This window comes from Bidens hawaiensis, unplaced genomic scaffold (assembly GCF_021521415.1).
Source record: "Bidens hawaiensis isolate Kalapana, Puna unplaced genomic scaffold, B.hawaiensis_p1.1 tig00074506_1, whole genome shotgun sequence".
NCBI lineage: Eukaryota > Viridiplantae > Streptophyta > Magnoliopsida > Asterales > Asteraceae > Bidens > Bidens hawaiensis.
In genome coordinates this window covers 1-25,281 of record NW_027502913.1, presented here as the reverse complement: position 1 = coordinate 25,281, position 25,281 = coordinate 1, and the positions used below count along the sequence as shown (strand labels likewise).

At 37.7% G+C, this 25,281-nt stretch overlaps 1 non-coding gene and 1 pseudogene across 2 annotated transcripts; one reads left to right on the top strand and one right to left on the bottom strand.

The window, feature by feature from the left end:
- The first annotated feature begins 6,847 nt into the window (after positions 1–6,847).
- TRNAY-GUA (transfer RNA tyrosine (anticodon GUA)) lies at positions 6,848–6,931 on the top strand. The gene has a single exon. It is a non-coding gene; the product is annotated as a tRNA-Tyr (tRNA).
- A 4,142-nt stretch (positions 6,932–11,073) lies between these two features.
- On the bottom strand, positions 11,074–16,116 carry LOC143606358 (uncharacterized; annotated as a pseudogene). The gene is made up of 11 exons (XR_013148740.1): positions 15,939–16,116; positions 15,739–15,852; positions 15,447–15,548; positions 15,185–15,370; positions 15,014–15,103; positions 14,804–14,938; positions 14,611–14,733; positions 13,799–13,884; positions 13,108–13,718; positions 12,298–12,375; positions 11,074–12,208 (listed from the first exon to the last, which is right to left on the bottom strand). The product of XR_013148740.1 is annotated as an uncharacterized LOC143606358 (transcript).
- Between the last annotated feature and the right edge of the window lie 9,165 nt (positions 16,117–25,281).

The window sequence follows — 25,281 nt, the reverse complement described above, 5'->3', positions numbered from 1 at the left end:
GAGAATAGGTGAGGGGCAGTTTTAGCCTTGACTGATGTGTTGGAGCTCCGAGGAGCTTCAACGGGCCTTCAGGTTAATTGATGAGAAGGCGGTGGCAACTAGAATTTAAATGTTTAGATTACAAAAGTACAATCAGGAGTGCAGACGAGAGTACTCAAGGCCTTCGAGTGTGATATTGTTGAGTTCGTAGGCCTTGTTGGCCCGGTTTATTATTTGAAGTCTAAAGGGCTGACGGGTGTAGAGTGGCCAGACCGAAGCCCGGCCCAGTTTGGGTTTCTTGTTTAATAAGATACAAACCATAGTCATATCTCTATATATTTGACGTTATGTATTTGTAATCTTTTCTCACTCAATAAAGAAACACCTAGTTGCCACCTATGGGCGTAGGTCAGTTTAGACCGAACCACGTTAAATCCTCGTGTCGTTTATTGCTTTCGCATGTGTGTCGGTTCGTGTGTGTGCGTTTAATCCTAACACCTATGATATTAAATTTTTTTTTCTTTGTGTTAGTGTTTCAAAAGCAATTCTTATGGCTAGCACACTTTAAGGCAATAGCAGAAGGAAGGCAAGCCTCTTGCTTGATTGATTTTTCACCATTGACATTTAGTGTTTCAAGAAACATTCTATCCTTCATTGTAGGTTTTATCATCTAAATTATATTCATTAATGTTATTAATATGAAATTAAATATAATTATTTAAGCCCACCACATATATCTCAAGCTAACCAGCATTTTGTGTTCAAGCTACCCAATCAAAACATATCTTCCGGTTTAGTACTAGTTGTCGATGTTTACCTTCAATACAATTTCCGATTACTATATTTACATTTTTGAGGAATGATTGATTTGATCTCTCACTTGGAAAATTGTAAAAGGAAGTGATGTATGTCCAAACTATTCGAATGAGAATACGACATTAAAAAATATTTTGAATTATTATATCATCATCATCATCATCATCATCATCATCATCGTACTCACTAGATCCCACCAATAGTAAAGCTATGGTAGGGTCTGAGGAGAATACATAATATGTAAACAGTCTTACCTATACTCCGTAGGAATAGAGAGGCTTCTTTCGGTGAGACCTCAGCTTGATAATAGTTTTGCATCAAGCCTTGAATATAAGACACATAACATTCAACCATCGGCCAAGTAATGTGTGTACCCTTATCTAAAATAGTTAAAACACTCGTTTTGGTAGCTTTTAAAGATTCAATATATAATAAAGTTAATTAATCTAATCTTTTGTTTGAACAGCGAGACTTTATCAAAACAAATCTAACACAATCAAAACATATATTATATTGATGTCAATGCCACAGAATTAAGATCTTGATATTATTGCATATTCTAAAAACAAAATTACACAATAATATTTGATCGATACGATCAAAAATGCATTTGCATATAACACCTGGGGCCTTTTTGAAAATATATGTTGTGACAGCGGCTATAAATAGGGTTGGGGTGTCCAGGGTTTCATACATCCTCAACCTCTAGTGTCTGGTTTCATTTTCGTTTTCGTTTTACATGTCAAAGTCATTCTCGTTTTCGTTTTTAGTTGTCTCAACATGATAAATAGGTTTTCTTCTGATGGATACAAATCCGTACTCTTTGAAAAGGTTTTCAAAACTATTTGTTTTCAACCTGTTGTTTTTTAAGTTTGATTTTAATAGTTTCCTCAGTCTATCTGGATCGGATTATAACATGTCGATTGTCCATAGCTTGTCTTCGACCGTACGATTTGTTTGTTAACTTTTTTGTCATTTAGTTCATTAATTGAACTAATGAGCATTAATTTATAGAGTTAATTTATTTAAAATATGATGTAAGGTAGCGTTTGATATGAAAGAATAAGAGACGGAATGAAATGGACCATTGTGAGGGAATGAAAAAAATTGTGTTTTGTTGGTTAATGAAATGGAATTACCCATTACCACGTTTATTCATTCGGAAAACTATTTGTTTTCAACCTGTTGTTTTTTAAGTTTGATTTTAATAGTTTCCTCGGTCTATCTGGATCGGATTATAACATGTCGATTGTCCATAGCTTGTCTTCTACCGTACGATTTGTTTGTTAACTTTTTTGTCATTTTGTTCATTAATTGAACTAATGAGCATTAATTTATAGAGTTAATTTATTTAAAATATGATGTAAGGTAGCGTTTGATATGAAAGAATAAAAGACGGAATGAAATGGACCATTGTGAGGGAATGAAAAAAATTGTGTTTTGTTGGTTAATGAAATGGAATTACCCATTACCACGTTTATTCATTCTACCTAAAACACCTCAAATTCATTTTATCCATCACCCTTTTTTTTCATTTCATCCATCTTTCACACTATATCACCTACAACACCCTCTCACCACCACACCACCCATTGCACTCATCGCTGCCACCACCACCACTTGTCACCACCGCTTGTCACTACTACCCATCGCCACCAACCATCACTCCCAGATCTCGCCCATCGCCACCGCCACCACCCACCACCATTACCACTAACAGCCACTGCCATTTTTATATTATTCCGGCTTTTTCTAGCTGCCAGACAACACAAAGTAATAATTCATTTCATTCTTATATGATAACCAAACATCTCAATGGAATAGTAATGATCCATTCCATTACCTCTTCCATTCCATTCCATCACCCATTCTACTTTACCGAACCCTAAATATTTGCATGCAAAGTTAAGGCGGATACTGAGACTAAAAATGGATCTATTTTTTTATTTACTTCATGAAACGTTGAATCTATCGATTGAATGTGCTTGTTTGGAAATGGATACCCCCCCCCCCCCCCTTTTTTTCCTCTTGATTTAGTTGATTACTTGTTACTTTCTTTTTCTCTTTTCATCATTTCAATGCAGCTGTTTACTTGATAATTTCACTTAATTTCCTTGAATTTAAGTTTCGTGTTGATGTTCTGTGTGGTTTTATAATCCTCTTTTCATTTTCTTAATTTCAGTCAATATTTGCTGTCATAATGGAAAAATATCCTTCTGTTGGTTAAATCCTCTTGTACTTTTGTTAATTTCAGTTAATGTTGGCTGCAATAAACGCCATAGACAAGACAAACAGAGCCAACAAGTCAGCAATTTCTTCAAGGCAAAATCAAAGCTCGAGGAAATAGCCCTGAAAATGAGTGAGGCATAGAAGGCCATTGATGAGTTTGAAGGTAAGTAGGTAACCGTGGATGGATTGGAGCTTGCTATGGAAGATTTATCGAGCCTTAAGTCTTGTAATACTTGTATTCTACCTTTGTTGTTAGTTTTAGTCTTTGTAAATGCCTATGTGCTTTAGCATGTGTCTTGACGTCTTGTAATGTGTTAATATCCTCTATTTAAATAAACGATTCCACTCGTATTTATTGTTGAAATCTTATCTCCAAAAATAGTTGATACAATTGTAGTTATTTATGTAATCTAAAAATGAGAAGAGGAACAAGATTTCTATAATTAACCTATGGCGATTTCAATACTACGGTTTCATTAAGGAGAAAAGAATTATATCATTATAGAAATTTCGACTACATAACGACCAAAAGTAGTTCAATCGTATTACCAAACTTTGTATTACAAGTCGTATCCCTAAGTAACACTACAAGTAGTTTAGAATTGATTCGTGTGAGTCGAGGGGTCGCTGGACTAGATGAGTGGACTGTGGAGAGGGCGGTTGGAGATCGGTTACCATCTAGTGGCGCTCTGGTTGGCGGGTGAGGGTAGTGCATTTTGGTGATTACTTAACGTGTTCCTTATTAGGTCACTTATGGTTGATGGTAATTGATGAGTTATCAAATTGGCGCTAATTACAATGTTTAGCTGTTTAAAATGGGTTGAAATTATCCAAAATTAATTGTTATGAATGGGCATGAATTATTCAAATTAATTGTTTAAGGTGGGAACGAATTATCCAATTTAATTTCTTAAAGTACGCTTGAGTTATCCAAATTAAATGTTTCATGAGACGGTGTAAATTTTTGATAGTATGTACTGAAAGAAAAACTTATAGGTGCACCCGCACCCCAATTTCAATGGTAGGGCTACCCTTGTACATTCATATTATATCACATATCATGTTATTCATACACATCATATTACTATCATATCAATCGTAATATATGTATCATATGATTTGGTATACATTATAATATATCAAGTATCATATCACAACTTAACATATCATATTATATTACGTATCATATCATCTTATTTACATATCACATTATACCATATTATAATTGGAAAATAATGTATACTTCACTTGAACGATAATTAACTTCTCAGCCTCTATATTTTAGCATAAAAAGTGATTTACTTAAAAGTAAGACTAAAAAAGTCTTTAGTGTTTCATAAAACATTTTATGTAGTTTTTATCATCTAAACACCTATATGTCACGGATATAGCTATATGTCACAGTTAGGCCGGTTTTCTAACCACACCGGAGGTGTGGTTAGAAAAGCTCTTTAAAAATCTGTTATTTTGAAATGTTAATCTTGATGTTTTCATTTACTATCATTGGAGAGCCCAAATAATGGCACATCTTTTCAGGTAGTGAAGTCAGTGCTTTTGAGAATGTAGGTCATTAACGTATATAATATTTGTTCAGCTGATTTGGCTTTTCACTTCTCTTAATGTCATGTTTACTCATACTTTGTAACACTTGCAGGTGATGCAAAACATAAGCTGCCTTAATGATAGGAATACAAAGACAAGTGCAACTGCTCTTAATGATAGTTTTTCATGGGTTCCTCTACAAAATGCTATGAAGATTCGTTCTTTTAGCGGCAACATTGAAACCAATCACGTGAAGAAGTCTTTCGATTGTTTGTGTTTTGAGTTTGTGCGTTTAATTGTATGTATTTCAAATACAAAAAATGTATTATCTATTTAAGTGGCTGGACCAACCACCGCATCGCACGAGTTTATATTAAATCGTAACTTTCTGTTAACTCACAAAATAAAATAATACTGTAGATGAAGAATAGTTATTTTATTGTTGTTTGTACTACGTACTATTGTTGGAATCATATCTTCACCCCACGTACACTTTACACTTCTCCAAAATAACTACTTTCCCTCTCTCGTATTCTCTATCTGGGTTAACGTAGTGGGCAAGAGTGGTGCGGCTGGGACGATTTTGGGGGGAACACCGCCCCCCAGCCGATATTGGGGCGAAATGGGCCGGGTGGGTTTTGTCGCTGGAAGGAGGAAAAAAATATTATTATTTTAATAATATGACCGTTGGCAACGATCAAAAAAAATTAATTAAAACAATATATATATATATATATATGTTTAAGTTCAAGAAAGAAATCAAATTCTTGCAAAAAATGAAAGAAATGAATATGAGTCACTAGTTTTATTTTATGTTTTAAATATTTAAAAATAAATAAAAAGGATGTAAATGTAACAATAAATGCACTCTTTCTCTCTCCAATTAATACAACTAATATAACCATAATGAATCTCTCTCTAATTAATATATCTAACTAATTTAATATAATAATTAAAAATATAAAAACACTACTTTAGTTTTATTTTTTATTTACACTTTCTTCATTTTATTCAACACAAATACAATTTATTCATATATTACTATTCTTTATATTAAAAAAATAATTTTCACTTAATTTATTAGCATAATTTTAACACTAAATATCAAAACATAATATATATTTTTTTTCAATTGGTATGCCTATAAAAATTATTGTCATAAATAATAATAAAAAATATAATACAAATGTGTCCATTAAATGTAAACAATAAATATACAGCCTACACAAAGTTATATAACCTACACATGTTTTGAGCAATAAAAACGCATAACATACAAAAAGCATAAAACTTACATATGAAATTCGACATCAACAATTATATAAACTACACAAAGATACACATATCCTACACATGCGTAGGTTATATGTTTTTCGTATGTAGGTTATATGTTTTTTTATTCTTAGAACAAGTGTAAGTTATATGTTTTTGTGTAAGTTGTATATTTTTCATTGACATTTAATGCAAACATGTGTAAGATAGTTTTTTGTATTATTCATCACAATGTAACTACGTGTTGATGGATATTGATATGTTGAGTTTGAAGAAATTGGTTTTGAATAAAAAGAAATTAATGTATAAATAAATTGTATTTGTGTATGATAAAATTTTCGTGTGTAGGTTATATGTTTTTCATGTGTAGGTTAAATGTTTCGTGTGCGTGTGTATTTTATTGATGATGAATTTTGTGTGTAGATTAAATGTTTTTCGTGTGTAGGTTATATGCTCCCTCTTGTCCTGTCGTCAATTGACAGTATGACTTAGGGCACAATATAATTTAAGTGTTCAATTACTATTTTGGTAAAGCACCTTGAATCCACTGGATAGTAAAGGATCTTGGATCCAACGCAGAACCCTTTGTGAATGAGAGATATAAAGACGAGAAAGACCAATGAAATCAAGTTTCAAGGTTGTAATTGAATGGTAAAGTTTGATTTGATTACCATTAACCTCCAGAATAGTTAACGAGTTTTTCGGTTTGATTCACATCTCCAAAAGGTCTGAGTTATATTAAGGTAAGGTGGCCAAAGGCCCCTATGGTCCAGTGGCTACGACCTCTCTCTTTCACGGAGAAAACGAGGGTTCAAGTCCCTCTAGGGGTATACCAATACTCAAGACTATAGGAGTGGGATTTTCTATCAAGTGGTCCATCTTTGTCAAGTCCTTCTAATAGTCTACTCAGTGGGACTTTGTATTTTATATAAAGTGATATGTATTTGTCAAATCTGCCTGGGAGACGAAAGGAAGTTGATTATGGAACGTCTAAAATGAATTAGGCGTTGGGTCGATGCCCGAGTGGTTAATGGGGACGGACTGTAAATTCGTTGACAATATGTCTACGCTGGTTCAAATCCAGCTCGGCCCAACAATTTGTCAATCTACTATCAAATGGTAGAACCCTCTTGTTCTTAAAAAATACCTGATACGAAAAGATACCTGATACGAGAGAATAAAAAAGAATCCAAAATTTCTGCTAGATCTCTTCTTATTTCCCTGGGATTGTAGTTCAATAGGCTTTGAACAAGTGTAGATTATACGTTTTTGTGTAGGTTGTATGTTTTTTGTTGATATCTAATACAAATACATGTAAAATAGTTTTTTTGTATTATTCATCATAATGTAAGTATGTGTTGATGAATATTAATATATTGAGTTGGAAGAAAATAGTTTTGGATAGAAAAATTTTTTAATATATGAATAAATTATACTTGTGTAGGATAAAAATTTAAGAAACAAAAAGTAAGTTATAAAAATAAATGAGTTCTTAATATTTTCTAATTATAATAATTTAATTACTTATATTAATTAAATAGATAAGTATTATGATTTATTAGTTATATTAATTGAATAAAGAGAATAATTAATATTTTCTTTATTTAGCTTTAACCATTTAAAACTTAAAACAAAACTAGTGGTTCATATTCATTTCTTGCAATAATATCATTTCTCTCTTGAACCATCCCCTATATATATATATATATATATATATATATATATATAAATATACACATTCTTCTCTATTTGATATCCTTTTCATACACAATTCATACCCAAATTCTTCAAAAAAATCTAGCAAAATAAATCCTAGAAACAACCTGAACCAACCGAACCACCCATTCCCTCCTTTCAGTCAATTCCATGGTTCGCAAAACCAATCGAACGTGAACTTACAATGGAACCCGAACAACCAAAAACCAACTGAACTATCCGTTTCAATTTTCCGACCCGAACCTAAACATTTACGCCAACTACCTCATGCCCCAAAACTTCATGCCGACGTTCAGGTCTACACCACCGGAGTCGGAGCCGGTGACGGTACCCGAGACGCAAACGGCAAGGGCCTCCGGTTCAAGCCAAAAGCCGACCCGTAACACAAAAAAAACAACCGGGTGACCCGACGCCGCAAGGCGATCCATACAAGTAATGGACCGAGGAGGAGGAGGAGGTGGCTCTCGCAAGGGCTTGGATCGTCGTTTCGGAGGATCCCGACGTCGGTAAGATTTTTAATATTAACTATTGATTAAAAGTGTATTTAGTGTTTATTAAAAATGTATACTAATTGTGACAAATAACTTTAATTTGTACCGGGGAAAAGAAGCGGTTCAAGCCCGCCCACTGGAAGGGTCTTAACTCCGATTGTCAAAAATTTGCCGGGATATTTAACCGGTAGCACGGGCCCGGTTGACATAGCGGGCATAACGACGTCGACATTATATCTCAAGCCTTGAGCGACTTTTGAGCTCAAGGCCAACCCGAAGGGCGGTCCGGGAAACCGTTCAAGTATTTAAATTGTTGGAAAAAACTACGCCATTGCGCGAAATGGAACGGGGAACCCACCGTTCTGGTCGCCCGACGAGCCGGCTCATCCCAGCCTTCAAAAAAGTCAAAGACATCATCGTCGACAAATCCGAGCACACCAAACACACCCTCCGATTCTCGTAACTTCTTCGAGGACGACGCGATTAATTTAGCCGACGACGAAAAAGTACAAGAGTCGCCTTGACCCCGCAGGAGATCGATAAAAATAAGAGGGAAGGTTCATCGTCATCACGATTCAATACGGCGGCCAGAGAAGACGTCGGACAATTAAACGAGTTGGCCAGTCGTTTGGAAACAAATGACGCGGAAATAGGAAACGACCTTTGAACATCTAACAAACACCAAGAAAAGTTGGCCCAGGCGTTTGAATTACGTCAAATGAAAGAAGACTACGAATTACTCAATCGGGGGGACTTCACGAGGAGGCCGCATTATTGCATCAACGACGACGTGAAAAAATGCGCGAATATTACGAATATTAGTTTTATTTTTAGTTATGCATTTTTTTTATTTTTAGTTATGTATTTTTTTTTAGTTATGTATTTTTTTTAGTTATGTTTTTTTATTTATTTATAATTTTAATACATTTTTATTTAATTATTTAATTTACTTGGTTTTTATTTGTATAGTTTAATTATAAAAAGAAAATAATAGAGAAAGATATTGTGGACCCAGGTTGTAGCCCTACACCATTACACCCCAAATACAAATTCTCACTCTTTACTGACTGGGCGCCGGATGTCTCAATTCGTTCCAACTTGTAGCCCCTCCACTACGCATAGCCTTATTTGATTATTTAAGTTACTAATACTAGTCACAAACTCAAAATAAAAATACTCTTCGGGACATATGGTTAAACATATTTATTAGTCAGGTCAATCCGGTCTAAACGGATTAAGTTTAAAAAGGTCCATCTTGGTTCAAGCCAAGAATGGCTCACAACTAAATAAAAACTAGCCTCTATTCTGGAAAAAGAAAAAAAAAAGATGATGTTAGTTAATACACGTGAACCTGGGCATGATCCGTATTTGCGAGTAAACTCGAAACCCAACTAACCTAGCACGGATAATAATACTAGTTTATGTTTCATAATCCAAACTTTATCATAGATTAGTGGGTCCAACTAGAGGTGCACAAATCGGGATTTTCAAATACCCGGGTTCGGGTATGGAATCGAGTTCGGGTATGACCGGGTATTGGTAAATCAGGTATTGGCAATACCCAGATCGGGTTCGGGTCCGGATCTAGATATTCTCTAAAAACCATACCCTATATATCGGGTTTGGGTCAGATATAGAACCGGGTATTTGAATACCCTATTTCCGGGTATTGAAAAACCCTATTTTCGGGTTTTTCTGGGTTTTTTTCAGATATTTTTCGTATATATATTGGATTTTTTAAGGGGTGACACCTTTTAGGATTATTTTTCCTCGTATTTTTCGGGTAATATCATGTATAGATCCGGTATTTGAAAAACCCGGTTCCGGGTATTTGCAAAACCCGATTCGGGTTTTCGGGTATATCGGGTACAAATTGGGTCCGATTCCGGGTACGGGTTTTTGTACTGAAATGCATACTCTATCCGTACCTTACGGGTAGGGTCGGATACGGGTTCGGATATTAAAAACACGGGTATAAAAACCGGTTCCGGGTATTTTTGTCGGATCCAGTTCTGGGTTCGGGTTTTTTGTGCACCTCTAGGTCCAACCCCATTTAAAATGACTTACAAAGTGCCCAAACCCATCTGCAAATGAAGTCTAAATGCTTTGAAATTCTATTGACCAAACTGATACCGATTTCACGGCTTTACACAATGGCTCAAAAACAATTGATCATAATATCAAATAACCAAAACCGAAAGCTTCGGTCAGCAAGCTTCAAGCTTACAAATATCTTTTAATAAAACACAAACTAACCAAACGAAAAACCTAACCCTACCTTATTTATAAATAAAAATAAATATTATGGTCAGGCTGACTTAATGGACCGGATGCTCCTACATCACTTACAGCATGGAAAAACAAAACTTCTCCCATGGCAATGCTTGCTAACGTATAACAATCAATCAACAATGTAAATAAATATAAATATTTGTTCCATTGATGCACAAAGAAGAGACTAAAAATGTGCATGAAATACACTTACCGTATAGTTTATAGGATACAGTAGCACTTCGAACGAACCATAGTCTTGCTTCAATGATTACTTGTTAAAACAGTTGGTGGAAAATAAACCAGGTTGATTAAGGACGAAGCAATAAACAGAATAACCTATCATCGAGTGAATGAATATGGATGATCATGTTATGAAGCCGGCATGATTGAACATGAAAGCAAAAAAAAACATCGGCCAAATGTAAATCATCAAGTTAATATTAAACAAAAAAAGATAATATAAATATAAAGTTACAAAATTACCCTCATACGAGTGGCGCAAGAGAAAGTTTAACAAAGTTTAATGATATTGTTAAGTCATCGGATGAAAATGAAAAATACGAAACTATTGGACTAAAAAAGAGAGATTTTGGATTGAAACGGGGAATCTGAGCAAACGTCTGGAATAAAAACGGTACTTAACTCTTAAATAGATACTTAACAAGACAAACCAAAACCCCAACAATTTAACATCACTCCTTGATCCTTAAAAGTTAAAACCAAAACCAGCAAACCAAACAGTCACCAGAACACCACACAAAAACAAGTTTCTTAACTCATTTACAAATAGGATAAAAAACCAGCATAACACTATTATCAACCTATATCACCTAAGTAATCTACACACGTGACACAACTGCTAAACTTCATGCTCCGCAAACTGACTAACCGAGTCACTGTTTCTTGATAACACATTTCTCATAAAGTGCCACAAGCTCTTTCTTGTTCGGATTCTTCAACTGAAGCAACTCGGCCCCAAAGTTATGTTTCGTCAGCTCCTGTTTAAGTTTCAAAACCGTAAACTTGGTATGATCTTCGGTGTTGAGGCTACTATTGTTCTCTTCGTTATCCTCTGTAGAAACAAACTTTAACGGACTAGTTGTACTCTTGGTTCTTTTGGTTGACCTTCTTCCGACATCAATATCCATATCTTGAACTGAATCGGTCCTAAATGTATCTTCAACCCAAACCCGTTTCCCATGTGAAGCGGTTTTTAACTTATTATCCAATGCAGACTCGTTTAAACGAACCGATGTCATTTGCTGTTGAAGCGAGTCGAGTTTTCCTTGAGTGGATTGAAGTTGAACCGAAAGCGCCTCTGCCCGAGCTGCCCGTTCGGTTTCCAAAAGCGTTTCGAGAACTTGAACCGTACTGGCCCGTTGCTCGTTGTTTGACTGTAACAAAGTTTCAATCTCTTTTTCCCGTTCACCGACTCTTGTTTCCAACATTTTGACTTTAGATACAGCTTCCCTTTCAGCAGCCCGAAAGGTTTCCAGTTCATCGGCCAGGTCTCTCGTTTGTCTTTCTAGGTTTTCAATACGTCTCTCTGCGCGTTCGATCTGGGTCTGGCGTTCGCCTGCTAAGAGTTCGATCTTGCTTTTCTCTTTTTGGGCAGCAGCTGCTTCTGCCCGGGCAGCGTCGGCTAACTCTGTTGCCCGTTTAGTTTCCTTCTCGGCGTTTCTACATCGTTCTTGAACTTCTTCAAACCGTGCAAACTCGGATTGATATTTTTGCTCGAGACGAATCTTTTCTTGCTCGAGAATATGTGCTTCGCGTTCATAAGACTGAGCTTTGGCGTTTGCGTTTTCTAAACGTTCACCGAGCTCCTTGAGTTGACTTTTTAATGAATATATGTCAGAATCATAGTTCTTTATCTTTGACTCGGCGGTCTGTAGAAAAAGAAAGTGCACAGATAATTATATAAGCCATTTAAAACTTTTAAATAAAATACAAAATACAATTCTATAAAGGATCATACCTTCAGTTGCAAGCTCAAAGTAGTTACACATTGCTCAGCGTGTTCAAGCTTTGATGCCCGATCTTTTAGTTCAGCATCCTGCAAAATCAAATCAAGCTTCAAAGATGATATAGAATAAACAAGCACTAATCATTTCCATTTCAACTCATTTACTAGTAAAGGGGTCAATTTGGGTTTTCTTTTTCTTTTTTTTTTATCTTAAACAAGCTAGGTTAAAGACTTTATCTGGCCATCCAACCGATTATGGGTCAACTAAGATTGAAAACGAATTGAACAAACGATCCGAACACGAACAATTAAAAGAACAGGTTTTTTTTAGTTCGTGTTTGTTAATTAAGAAAACGAGTGTGTTCATGTTTGCTTGTTTATAGTATAAATGAATGGTTGACGAACATAAATGAATAAATGTAACTAAACATTAATGAACAAACATAACCAAGCGAACACCAATTAGAAGTAAATGTCAACATTAATCTGTTACCCCTTAAAAATACATAAAACTAGATTTATTTATAATTGGTGATAATTAATTTTGTAAGGCAGACTAAATTATAATGGTCCTAAAAAATGTGTGTGTGTGTGTGTGTGTGTATGTGAACAAACTTATAAAAACGTAACCTAACAAACATAAACGAGCATACATAAGCAAACGAGACTTGTGAGCATGCTCATTCGTTTAGCCTACTAACACGTTTTAGAAAACATAAAAACCGCCAGAACAGAAAGTCTTTGCTGGTCAACCCAACCCATCCCGTTTCCATCAGCCAATTTAACCCGTTACACACATATGATTGAGAAAGAAAATATCACCTTATCGGCCAATGTACCAGCAAACTCAGCTCGAAGAACATCTTCACGTTGTTGTGTTTGTTTATTTGACCGATCTTGAACGGCAGCAGCTTTCTCAAGTGCACTTTTTGCTTCTCTAACCGCCACATCATACTTTCGTTTCCACTCCTCAGCCTCTTCTTGAGCGGACATCGTTTGTTCACGTGCAGCAGCCAATCGGGCCTCAGCAGCACTGCTTCGGGCCTTTAAGTTTGCCACCTCAGACCCAACTTGGTCTTCTATCGCCTTTTGTTTAGATAAGCAAACTTCATACTTCCGTTTCCATTTCAACGACTCGTTTTTAGTGGTTTCCAATGTTTTTGATAAACTTGAGCATCTTTCTTCTAATGAGCTTGAGTTTTTTTGAAGATTTGTTATTCGGCTCAGGTAATCTTGTCAGTTTGTTCTTATCGTTTATTGCGTCTTCGTATCGTCTTAAGTAGTCGGATTTGTATTTCTCATTTGCTTCTAATTGTTTGTTGAGTAATTCCATCTTGTCTTCAATTGATCGGCATTTTAGATTGAGGGAAGTTTTTTCTGACGCGATTTGATCTATTTGTTTCTTGGCAAGATCAAGAATTGGGCCTTCCAAACTTCAAATTAAAAAAAATAATAAATGTTAAAATATGGAGAACTGTTAGCAAATTGGAGTTATTAAATGTGGAAGACAAACCTTTGGCGTAAGAATGAAGTTAGTTTTTGCCATTTTTCTGGACCGTGTGAAGTTGATTCATACTTGGATACGAGTTTATCAAGAACCTGTACAGTTAATCATGCATATCACAAAGTTAATTAAATGCATGTCCTCTCATCCTGCTAATAACTGAACTAGACTTGTAAGTTGTAAATGAACCAGACAGATTAACAGAGCCTGTTCACGCTCATGCGTCTAACTTTGACTGAACAAACGAACGAACACGAACGAATTTTCTTGTCCGTGTTTGTTCGTTAAGAAAATGAATGTGCTCGGTTCTAAAAAAACGGTTCACGATCATAAACAAACGAGCATAAACATACACCAATAAAAATTAAAACATGATTATCCAAATTAAAGTCCAAAAAACCATTATCATTGGAACATTTTGAAATTCAAAAAAGGGTTCTAAAATATGATACTTAAATTGATATTTAAGTAATATTAATATAGTAATAAACAAATTTGATTAATGAACAAACACAAAATGAAACGAGCACAAACGAACATAAAACAAACATTCAAGAACGTAGATGAACGAATGAGACATATATTAAATATTAATATGTTAATATTTAAGTAATATTAAGTATTAATATGTTAATATTAATATATTAATATTTAAGTAATATTAATATGTTCATGTTCGTTTGTTTATTTAAATAAACAAAAAAGCTGTGTTCTTGTTTAAATGAGTGAACATATATGAACTTCTCGTCGAACACTTGGTTCATTTACAGGCCTAAACTAGACTAATAAAAAAGGTTGCTTTTAGAGTAGTATAATGATACCTTCATAACATCATCTAACTTTGTTGAAGGAGACTGACACATTTTTCTTAATTCCTTTTCCATGCTCTGTATGGCATTCGAACATTGTAAGTAAGCTTCCCTAAACGCATTCTTTTTATAATCCTGCAATAAATTAACAGTCAGTAAAAACATGACAATTAAGGATCTTACAAAAGCATCATAGAATAATTACCTCAAACGCCTTTCGCAAAAACGTATGTAAACGTTTTTCATACTTTTGTCTAGCAGAACCAGCTCCCACTGCAATGGAGTTAAAACTTGCCACCGCCTTCTGAACAGCTTCTTCGTGTGCTTCTCTCATAGCAGCCTACAATAACTCATATTAAATTGTCGGAACATTATATTTTTAAAAGAAAATAATAAAAAAGATAATAATTCATACTTCTTCAGGTGGTATTGTACGGTCAAAAATGGACACATAAAGCTCAGTAGCAGAATCATATGCCCTATCACACTCAGCTTCTTCAACACTCTGTAAATAAAAATAATTGAGAGTTGAAACCTTTATCTCATTTATGAAGAAAAATAAAGTCTTTAACAGAAAAAAGTCAACCTGCCATGAGGAAGTTATAGTAGGCACTGCCCCGTTGTTAAGAGCATCTAGAAACGACTGAGTGATGCGAGCAAAAATGGGCCCAGTCATAACTGCAGACCCGACTTGTTTGGGTCTGGTCCTTTCAAAAACAAATCTTGTTAAGGCATCAAGTCCGGATTTGAACTCGGGTCTCATATTGTCCAACTACATGATCTCAAACAAAATATTACAACTTTGTAAAATTAAATTATTATAATAAAAAATTGCACGTGTCACGTACCGGAATTTGATCAAGTCGCTGGAGATCGTTCTCGTTGTTCAAAGGTCTAACAAGAGTGAAGCAATCTCTATCGGGAAAAAGAGCTCGGATCGATTCTCGAATCTAGAAATTAGTAAATATAAGATAGTAAAAAATATAGTAAAACATGTGAAACAAAAAACCAAGACCCCATTACATCATCTCAATTATAAACATACACCATATATACATGTGTGTATGTACAAACATCTACATGATACATTTATATAGTAAGTTATATAGATATATAAAGATTACGAGTTTAGTAAGTAACCTCATTCTTGGCAGCAACATCTCTTACACCACCAGTAACAGGCCTCAATGCAAGCTCTAGATAGTCACGAGGTGTTATTTTCCTATCGTCCTCAGCTAATTCCAAATAAAAGTCCTGCAAGTTGCATTGGAAACAAACATGTATAACAATAGTAACTCCTCATGTACATCACAATAATCTCGGTGAATTTACTCATTTACCCTTAAAAGCCAGACAAAGATTGGAGAAAACTGGCCAAGTTCAGAAGCTGTAGTCTTTCCACCAGAAGCTCTTACACGAATATGCTTAGTCATTTCAGTAACAAGAGAGAGGCGATCAAGTGCAGCCTCATCAATACCTCCCATCCGTATAAGCAAATACACAATAACATTAGAAATAAACAAAAACAAGTAAAAAGTATGAACAAAGTTTCAAGTTATCAACCTGGTTGTATATGAACATGCTTGATAAGAGAACAGCTAGAGAGAAGATTTGTGTACTGTAGGTTCCCTGTTAAGAATAATAATAATGAATACAAGAACAATGAAGCAACACAAAAACCTAAAAAAGGATGGACAAAATACTTTACAAATAAGTAAATCTAACCGTTTGATCATAAGCATCTATTCCTTCGGTATCTAGCAGTAAAAGACTGTATTCAGTGCCATCAAGAGCTGTTCTCTTTATAGGAGTACTCCAAAGCCAAAGCCCTTTTGTACATGGTTTATGTGTTGATGCCACCTGGAATCCGCTACTCCTTTCAAGAAGCTACAGCAATAAGTGAAAAATAAATCTATTAGAGCAATAAATGAACTAGCTTCAGTGACATTTGCAAAATTTAATCTTGGACTTCTTAAGCAATAACAAAAGTTCATAGTTAACTTTAAAGAGAGAGTTTGTTAGGCTTCTATTTAGTCCATTACACAGGCCAGATGATAATACAATACTTCCTTTACATAAAACCACCAAATGAATGGAAACATAAAAGAGATGAAGATTGAAGACTTCAAAGAATCAAACTTTCACAATAACTGATCATATACATTATACATACATTAAGACAATAATATGTAATTTCACACAACCTTTTCTTCCAACTGAAACTTTAACACTTGACACGCAACATAAACATTATTATCATAGTTATCAAAAGCGATAAGCGCTCGTAAGCGTTGAGGCTTCAACTAGCACTCAAAATAAAAGCGCAAAAAAGCGCCCGATTTAAAAAAAATGCGCACATTAAAAAACAAAATTTTAACTAAAGTAGAACATCTTATTATAAAAACAAAGATTCATTCTTGAAACATTTCATAGTGTTTAGTCATGTTTATCATAATTTAATATATAAATAATAATAGTTACATAAGTATATATTAAAATTTAATACATACTTATGTAACTATTATTATTTATATTTCAAATTATGATAATGATAAACATGACTAAATACTAAACAACATATATTGTGTTATATTTATAAAAAAAATAATAATAAATATAGAAAAAAAGCATTAAAACGTATATATATTAAATAATAAATAATAAAGATAAACTAGTTGAGCCCTTAAATAGTGGGAGTTTTAGTTTTTACTTGAGAATAGGAAGAGGTGGGTTAAATGCCATTTAATAATTAATTAATTAATACGCATGCCATTGAGAACAGGAACAGGTCAGCGCTTTTTAATATCGATGCATTAAAAGCGCATTTATTGCGCCACACTCAATAAATGCACTTAAGCGCCTTAAGCGGCCGACTTTGATAACTATGATTATTATAACTGTAGCAGTTTGCTTCCAAAAAAGCTGGAAATTGTAATAACTACACATAATCAACTTGCAATTGCATAAGAAAAGAAAATGCAATACTTCCTTTACATAAAACCACTTAACCACCAAACAAACAGAAACAAAAAAGAGAGAAAGACTACAAAGTTACACACTAACTGATCATATACATAAATGCATTCAACAATATTTGTGATTCCACACAACCTTTAATTCCAACTAAAACTTTACACCAAGATTAGCATTTGACACACAAACATGACATTTATGGCCTCATACATTCGAAGCTGCAGAAAAGCTAGAACTGCTACAATTATACATAACTGATTTACAATTATAGAAGCAAACAAAAAGCTATGAATTATTGTAAATTATTATAAAACAACAGTTAACAAACCCTACAAATTGTATCATATTTTGGCATTGTACTCCAGCTAAACAATTTCACAAGCAATGAGTCCACCTAAAACCCTAGCTTTACAATTACTATCAGAACCGACTTCAGTGACTTTTGCAGAGTGTAATCTTTAACTTTTTCAGCAATAACATGAGTTCATACTTTGAAACTACAAAAACAGCAGTTTCGTGGCTTCTATTCATTCCATTACACAGGCCAGATTGTAATATACCAGTTCCTTTTCATAAAAACACCAAACAAAATAGAAACCAAAAAGAAATAAAGACTTCAAAGTTTCACACCAACTGATCCATATGCATACATTCAGACATTAATTTTGAATTCACACAACCTTTCCCTCCAACTGAAACTTTAAACCAAGACTAATATTTGACACACAAACTTTACAACTGATCATATACACAAACATGACATTTGTAGCCTCAAACAATTAAAGCTGCAGAAAAACTAGAAACTGTAGCAATAACTAATTTGCAATCATACAAGCATCGTTGTTAAAATCGAGCGCTGTTTGCGCTTAAGCGCATTTAAAGCGCTAGGCGCATTAACTGCAAGTTGCATGCCTCAGATATTTAAAGCGCCCATTAATATGCTCCCAACCTTCCCATGCATATTAAATATCAATTAAACAACATGTTCCTATTCTCTAGGAGTACCTAAAAGTCTAAAACTCCACTATTAAAGCACCATAATTTGTTCCCAACCTGCCCATGTGTATTAAATATCATTTAAATATCATTTGACTTCTTACTAAATGATTACAGTATTCAAAATTCGTGATTAAGTTTTAGTTTTTAATTTTTGGAAATCTGGATATTATGATAGATGTGTTAATGCTTCAATTGTGGATGGATCAAACTGTTTGTGTCAGTTAAAATGAATGCTTATAAAGTTGTTGAATTACTGTTACGATAGATGTATTAATGATTATGTTTTTTAATTATTAAGATGTACTTGGTATTTCATGTTTTGGATTTTGGTGTTTGGTTGTTCTATAAACTATTTCAAGAATAAAAGTATGTTTTCTTATTAAGATGTTCTATTTTAGTTAAAAAAATTTGTTTTTTTAATGTGCGCTTTTTTTAAAAAAATCAGGCGCTTTTTTTTAAAAAATCAGGCGCTTTTTTTGCGCTTATCGCCTAAGCGCTAGGCCCAGCCTCAACGCTTTTGAGCGCTTATCGCATTTGATAACTATGCATACAAGCAAACAAGGTGTCATAAACTATTATATACTCTTACAGAACTACATTTGTCACACAAACACAAAAATTATGCAATAATTTAACAATTTTCTAATGTACTCAAACTAAACAATTCCATAAGTGAAGAGGTATGTACCCGCCTCAACATCGAGCGAGGCGGGTCAACCCACAAGATATATACAAGACATTAGAAATCAAAGATATTATCAAGGCACAAAGCCAAAACTTATGCGCACAGCGCATATCGCATATGCTCAAGCATCACATGCTTGCACATATCACATATGCTCAAGCATCACATATGCTCAAGCATCACATATGCTCAAGCATCACATATGCTCACGCATCACATATGCTCATGCATCACATATGCTCGCGCGTATCACATGCTCACGCAGCTCATGCATCACATATGCTCGCGCGTATCACATGCTCACGCATCATATATGCTTATGCATATCACATCGTGCGTGGCGCATCCGCGCGCGGCGCATATCACATACTCGCGCATCATACATGCCCACCCATATCACAGTTGCGCATGGCGCAGCTGCGCGTGGGGCATCCGCGCGTGACGTGTATTACATGCTTGTGCGTATCACATCTGCGCATGAAATATCTGCGCGTGAGAATAAAGAGAAGAACTCGCGCATCCTCAGGATGGGCGCATATCACACATGCACATAATCAACCTCGTCCTTATCCAAATCAGGATTAGGGCAACCTTGATTGTGCACGTCAGACAACCTTCCAGAAGGCATCTTTTTAAGGAATAAGGATATGCTGTTGTTGACAGCTGCTAAATGAAAGGTGGACAGCTCAGCATGACTCATGGGTTACCACGTGATTATAACCAATGAAAAAGCACCAGGTGTCTCCAAGGACACGTGGCGCAAATCGATTGGAGGAGGCCAACAAAACCCTAATTTGGTCCCAGCTCAATCAGTGGAAACCCTAACACTATAAATACAGCATCAACTTCACAAGGAAAGATATACAAAAACACAGTCACACAATCATACAGTATTAAGCTATTAAGCAATACTCTCCAGATTCCCTTACTCTCACATTATTATCTTCTCCTACATATACTTATTCTCACGCCGGAGGGTTACCCCAAAGAGGACCCCTCTGTCCCTTTCTGAGGGGTAAGTTAACGGCGTTGTTCATTTTGTAGGTGGAAGAACACAGATCCAGAAGAACCATCGGTGAAATAGTACAATCAAAACCCGAGGAAAGTAGATCTGCTACCAGTGAGTAGATCCACGTTTCTTCATTGGCGCCATCCACTGTTACAAACGGCAATCAGATCTCATCAGATCTACATAAAAAAAAATCAATCACCATGGTTTCTGGCGTTCGTAACGCTGATCAAGCTCTGGAGGATATTGAACGTGAGGGTGTCAATGAGGGACAGCAGTTTCTGAGGGTGCCGCGTGATTCTACGCGCACCACCAGTAACCGTCCCTTCATCACAACCCCTCACGGCCAGACTGAAACTCCTCCAGACGATCTCACGTTACAAAATCTTGCCGGCGCGAAACTGAAAGGACCAATGGGTCCAGAAGAAGAAACAAATGATCCGAATGAATGGCTCATAAACGAGCAGCGGCGTCTAATGGAAAAGTACAATGAAATGGTCAAACAGAAAAAGCCAGCCGACCAAACACAAAGGCAAGCGTTTGATAAGCAGACTACAAAAAGGCCGCGCGCGCCGGAAGACGGACATTCTGTTCACACTGCACACACTGAGTTCAGTGATGAAGAAGTGCATAGCATGAGGAAGACGCGAGATACTCATGCAGGAGGCTCACAACTCCGCGCGCCTGTGAACATGGCGCCTGGAGCCAGAGCAGATCTGGATCTGCACATGCCGTACAGCCCGCCAGTAAGGGGGCAAGTGGACGTAACCACGCCGTACAGGCCGGCCATCTTAGTGCAGCACTCAAAATTTACTGAGCGCATCGCTAAGGCCCCCATCCAGCACAAGACCAAGATGCCAAGTGGTCTGGGCAAATATGATGGCACAACAAATCCAGATGACTTTTGGCAAGGTTTCTATAACACGGGAAACCTAGAGAGCTGGACGATGCCAACATGGTGTCACATGTTTGCCCGCTGCCTTACGGGCGCGGCGCGTGTCTGGTTCGAGAGCTTGCCGACTGGGCAAATTGATGGGTTCGAGGAACTATTGGAAAAGTTCCAAGCCCACTTCGTACAGCAGCGCAGACACACGCGCGATCCTGATGACATCATGCACTGCGTGCGCAGGAATGATGAAACGATTGAGGACTACATCACTCGTTTCAATCAGGAGTCTCTGGCAATCGGGGGTATAACTGAGCAACTCCTGCGCGTGGCTTTTATACAAGGCGCGCGCAGTGATCAACTCCGCCGAGCTCTCGTAAGCAGAGATGGTATGCCCACCACTTGGGCAAAACTAATGGAAGCATCGCGAGTCTTCGCGAGAAATGAAAAACAGATTGCCCAAGATAGGGCAAGAGAAAGAGCGCATCAGGCTGAATCACCGCGCAGCAAAGAGAAGAGGGCCAAACAGAACTCTGTATGGTCCAGGTTGCAACCAACAAGTTTTTCTTCCGCAGAAAAGCAAACGCAACCAAGCTCACCCCAGACCCAAAAAGATGTTCGTAATCGCGGGGAGGGTGACAAGAGGGAGGGCGGCAGAGATCCTAGCAGACCTCTGCCAAGAATATGGACTCCCCTCACTAAAACTCCTTCACAGGTGTTAAGTACTGAGAATGTCCAATTCAAGCCCCCCAAGCAACTACACTACAAGGGACCGCAAAACAGTGGCAAATATTGTGAATTTCACAGGTCCCCGGGCCACAACACCGACGCATGCCATCATTTAAAGGATGCGATCGAGAAGGATGTAAAATCAGGCAGGCTGGCTCACTTGATGAAAAACCCAAGAATAGAAGATGAGCAACCGGAAGGAGCCTCTGCCAGCAAGAAATACAAAAGAATCTGTGTGGCTAAGGGGGGACGACAAGGGCAGACGTCAAAAAAGAGAAGCGCGCAAATCCACGGAGATTGGCGCGAGCAGCAAGTTATCTTCCCAAGAATCAGGGGAGGCCCTTCAATCAGCAGCCCTCTCGTCATCACCACACACATTGCTCATTACGAAGTGTCAAAGGTCCTGGTGGACACTGGAAGCGAATCTGACATTATGTATGAGCAATGTTTCAGAAAGTTAGACCCGGCAGACCAAGCGCGGCTCGAGATGGTGAACGCACCAATCTGTGGTGTTTCAAATGAAATCATCCATCCCCTAGGTCAAATTCAGTTTGAACTAACTATGGGGGATGATGAGCACAAGCGAGCCAAAGTTGTCAACTTCTTGGTCTTGCCCACCACGTCATGCCACAATATGATCCTGGGTAGGGGAACGATTGCCCAATTTAATGCTATACCGTCGCCAGCGCACGGCGCATTGGGGTTCCCTACACCAACAGGTGTAACATTTGTTTACCGCGATCATTTGTGCGCAGTGACAAGTACGCCGCGGGAAGGGAGAATGAAACTTCCAATGGTGGACAATGCGCCAGAGAAGTGGATTTTAAACCCAAAATTCCCAGAGCAAACGGTCACAATTGGCGCTACCATTTCTGACGAAACGAGATTGAGAATGAAAAGGTTGCTCACAAAATACACGTCGGTCTTCGCGTGGCAACACTCCGATATGACTGGGGTCCCGCGAGACTTGGCGCAACATTCTCTTAACACGTTCAAGTCGGTGGAGCCAATTGCTCAGAAAAAGAGAATCATGGGGGATGAAAAGGCGAAGGCCATGAATGAGCAAGTTGAGGACCTGTTGCGCGCAAACATCATCCGCCCGATCCGATACCAGACGTGGGTAGCCAATCCTGTGATGGTAAAGAAAAGCAACGGGTCATGGAGGATGTGTATTGACTTCAAGGACCTCAACAAAGCATGTCCGAAAGACTGTTACCCCCTCCCAAACATCGACGCAAAGGTGGACTCCGTGGCGCCATTCAAGCTCAAATGTTTCCTGGATGCCTACAAAGGCTATCACCAGATTCAAATGGCACCACAAGACGAAGACAAGACTGCCTTCAGAACCGACAAGGGTGTTTTTTGTTACACAAAAATGCCCTTTGGTTTAAAGAATGCGGGCGCCACTTATCAGAGACTTATGGATTCGGTTTTCAGTGAACAAATCGGAAGAAATCTAGAAGTCTACGTTGATGATTTGGTGATCAAGAGCAGGGAGGAGAGACAAATGCTCAAAGACATCGAGGAAACTCTTCAGCGCTTAACGGAAGTCAACATGAAGCTCAACCCGAGCAAATGTACTTTCGGCGCGGAAGAGGGGAAATTTCTTGGTGTAATGGTCCCTAAGGATGGTTTCAAGGTGAACCCTGAAAAGGTGGAAGCCATCCTTGACATGCCTTCACCATCCACCATGAAAGAGGTTCAGAAGCTGAATGGTAGATTGGTGTCAATCAACAGGTTCCTAGCGAACCACGCCAGCAAATCTACTCCATTCTTTAACACTTTGAGGAACTGCTTGAAGAAGAGCCAATTCAAGTGGACGCCTGAGGCTGAGCAAGCTTTCAGTGAGATAAAAGAATGTCTCATAAAGCTGCCCGCGCTCACAGCTCCACTTCCTGGCGAAACCCTTACATTGTACTTGTCAGCTGGAGACCGCGCCATCGGCGCAGTATTATTGGTGGATCGCAAGGGGATCCAAACGCCAATATACTATGTGAGTCGGGTGCTGACAGACCCTGAGACGCGCTATTCCATCATGGAAAAGTTAGTTTTGTCACTAACACACGCGTCGCGCAAGCTTCATAGATACTTCAATGGTCATCCTATTGAAGTTCTGACAGGTTACAACATCCAGCAAGTCTTGCGACGCCCCGCGCTCTCCGGAAGGCTGACAAAGTGGGCGCTGGAATTAGGTGAACACACGATCACCTATAAGCCCCGTCCAGCAATAAAGGGTCAAGTTTTAGCGGATTTCATCACGGAAATCCCAGAGGGAAAGATTGAAGAAGCTCAGCGCGAGGTAGACCCTCCGCGAGCAAATGATGAAGAAGATGTTTGGAGGCTATTCACTGATGGAGCCTCCAACAGCGAAGGGTCCGGCGCAGGCCTCAAACTGGTGGACCCTGATAATCATGAATATACTTATGCTATTAGGTTGGACTTCAAGAGTACCAACAATGAGGCTGAGTATGAAGCCCTGCTGGCTGGTCTGCGCATTGCGCGCAAGTTTGGAGTTAAAAGGCTAGAGGCCCATGTTGATTCTTACTTGGTAGCTGCACAGGTCAATGGCCTTTATGATGCCAAGGAGAACACCATGCCTCTATATCTAGAGCAGGCAAAAAAGCTCGTTGAGCAGTTTGACTTCTTCAAAATCATACACATCTCGCGCAGCGAAAACAAGTCCGCTGACGCGTTGAGTAAGATGGCATCAACTAATTTTGATCACTTTGGCAAAGATGTCAGGGTGGAAGTGATGAGCAACCCGTCAGTGCAAACGCAATCTGTCCTTGTAATTCATACAACCCCTTCATCCTGGATAACTCCAATAATGGAATACCTGAAGGAGGGGAAGTTACCGGACGATCGCGCACAGGCGAGAAAGATAAGACACAAGGCGCAGAACTATGAACTACTTGATGGTACATTATATCGACGCTCTTATCTTGGACCGCTCATGAAATGCCTGGATGCTGAAGAAGCAAGCTATGTGATTAGGGAGATTCACGAAGGAATCTGCGGAATACACGCTGGCCCGCGCATGGTGGTTGCCAAGGCAATGAGCTCAGGCTACTATTGGCCAGGCATGTACTTGGATGCGCTAAAAGAAATCCAAAAATGCAAGGCATGTCAGAGCTACGCGCCAAACACCATGCGGCCAAAGAACAACTTGATTCCAGTGACCTCCGCATGGCCTTTCCACAAATGGGCCATTGATATTGTGAGGCCCCTGCCGCAAGCGCAAGGGCGAGTGAAATTTTTGGTAGTGGTGGTAGACTATTTCACAAAATGGGTTGAGGCCAAGCCACTAGCAAAAATCACAGCTGAAGCGATGAAGCAATTTATCTGGAGCCACATCATTTGCCGTTTTGGCCTTCCTATGGAAATTGTGAGCGACAACGGCAA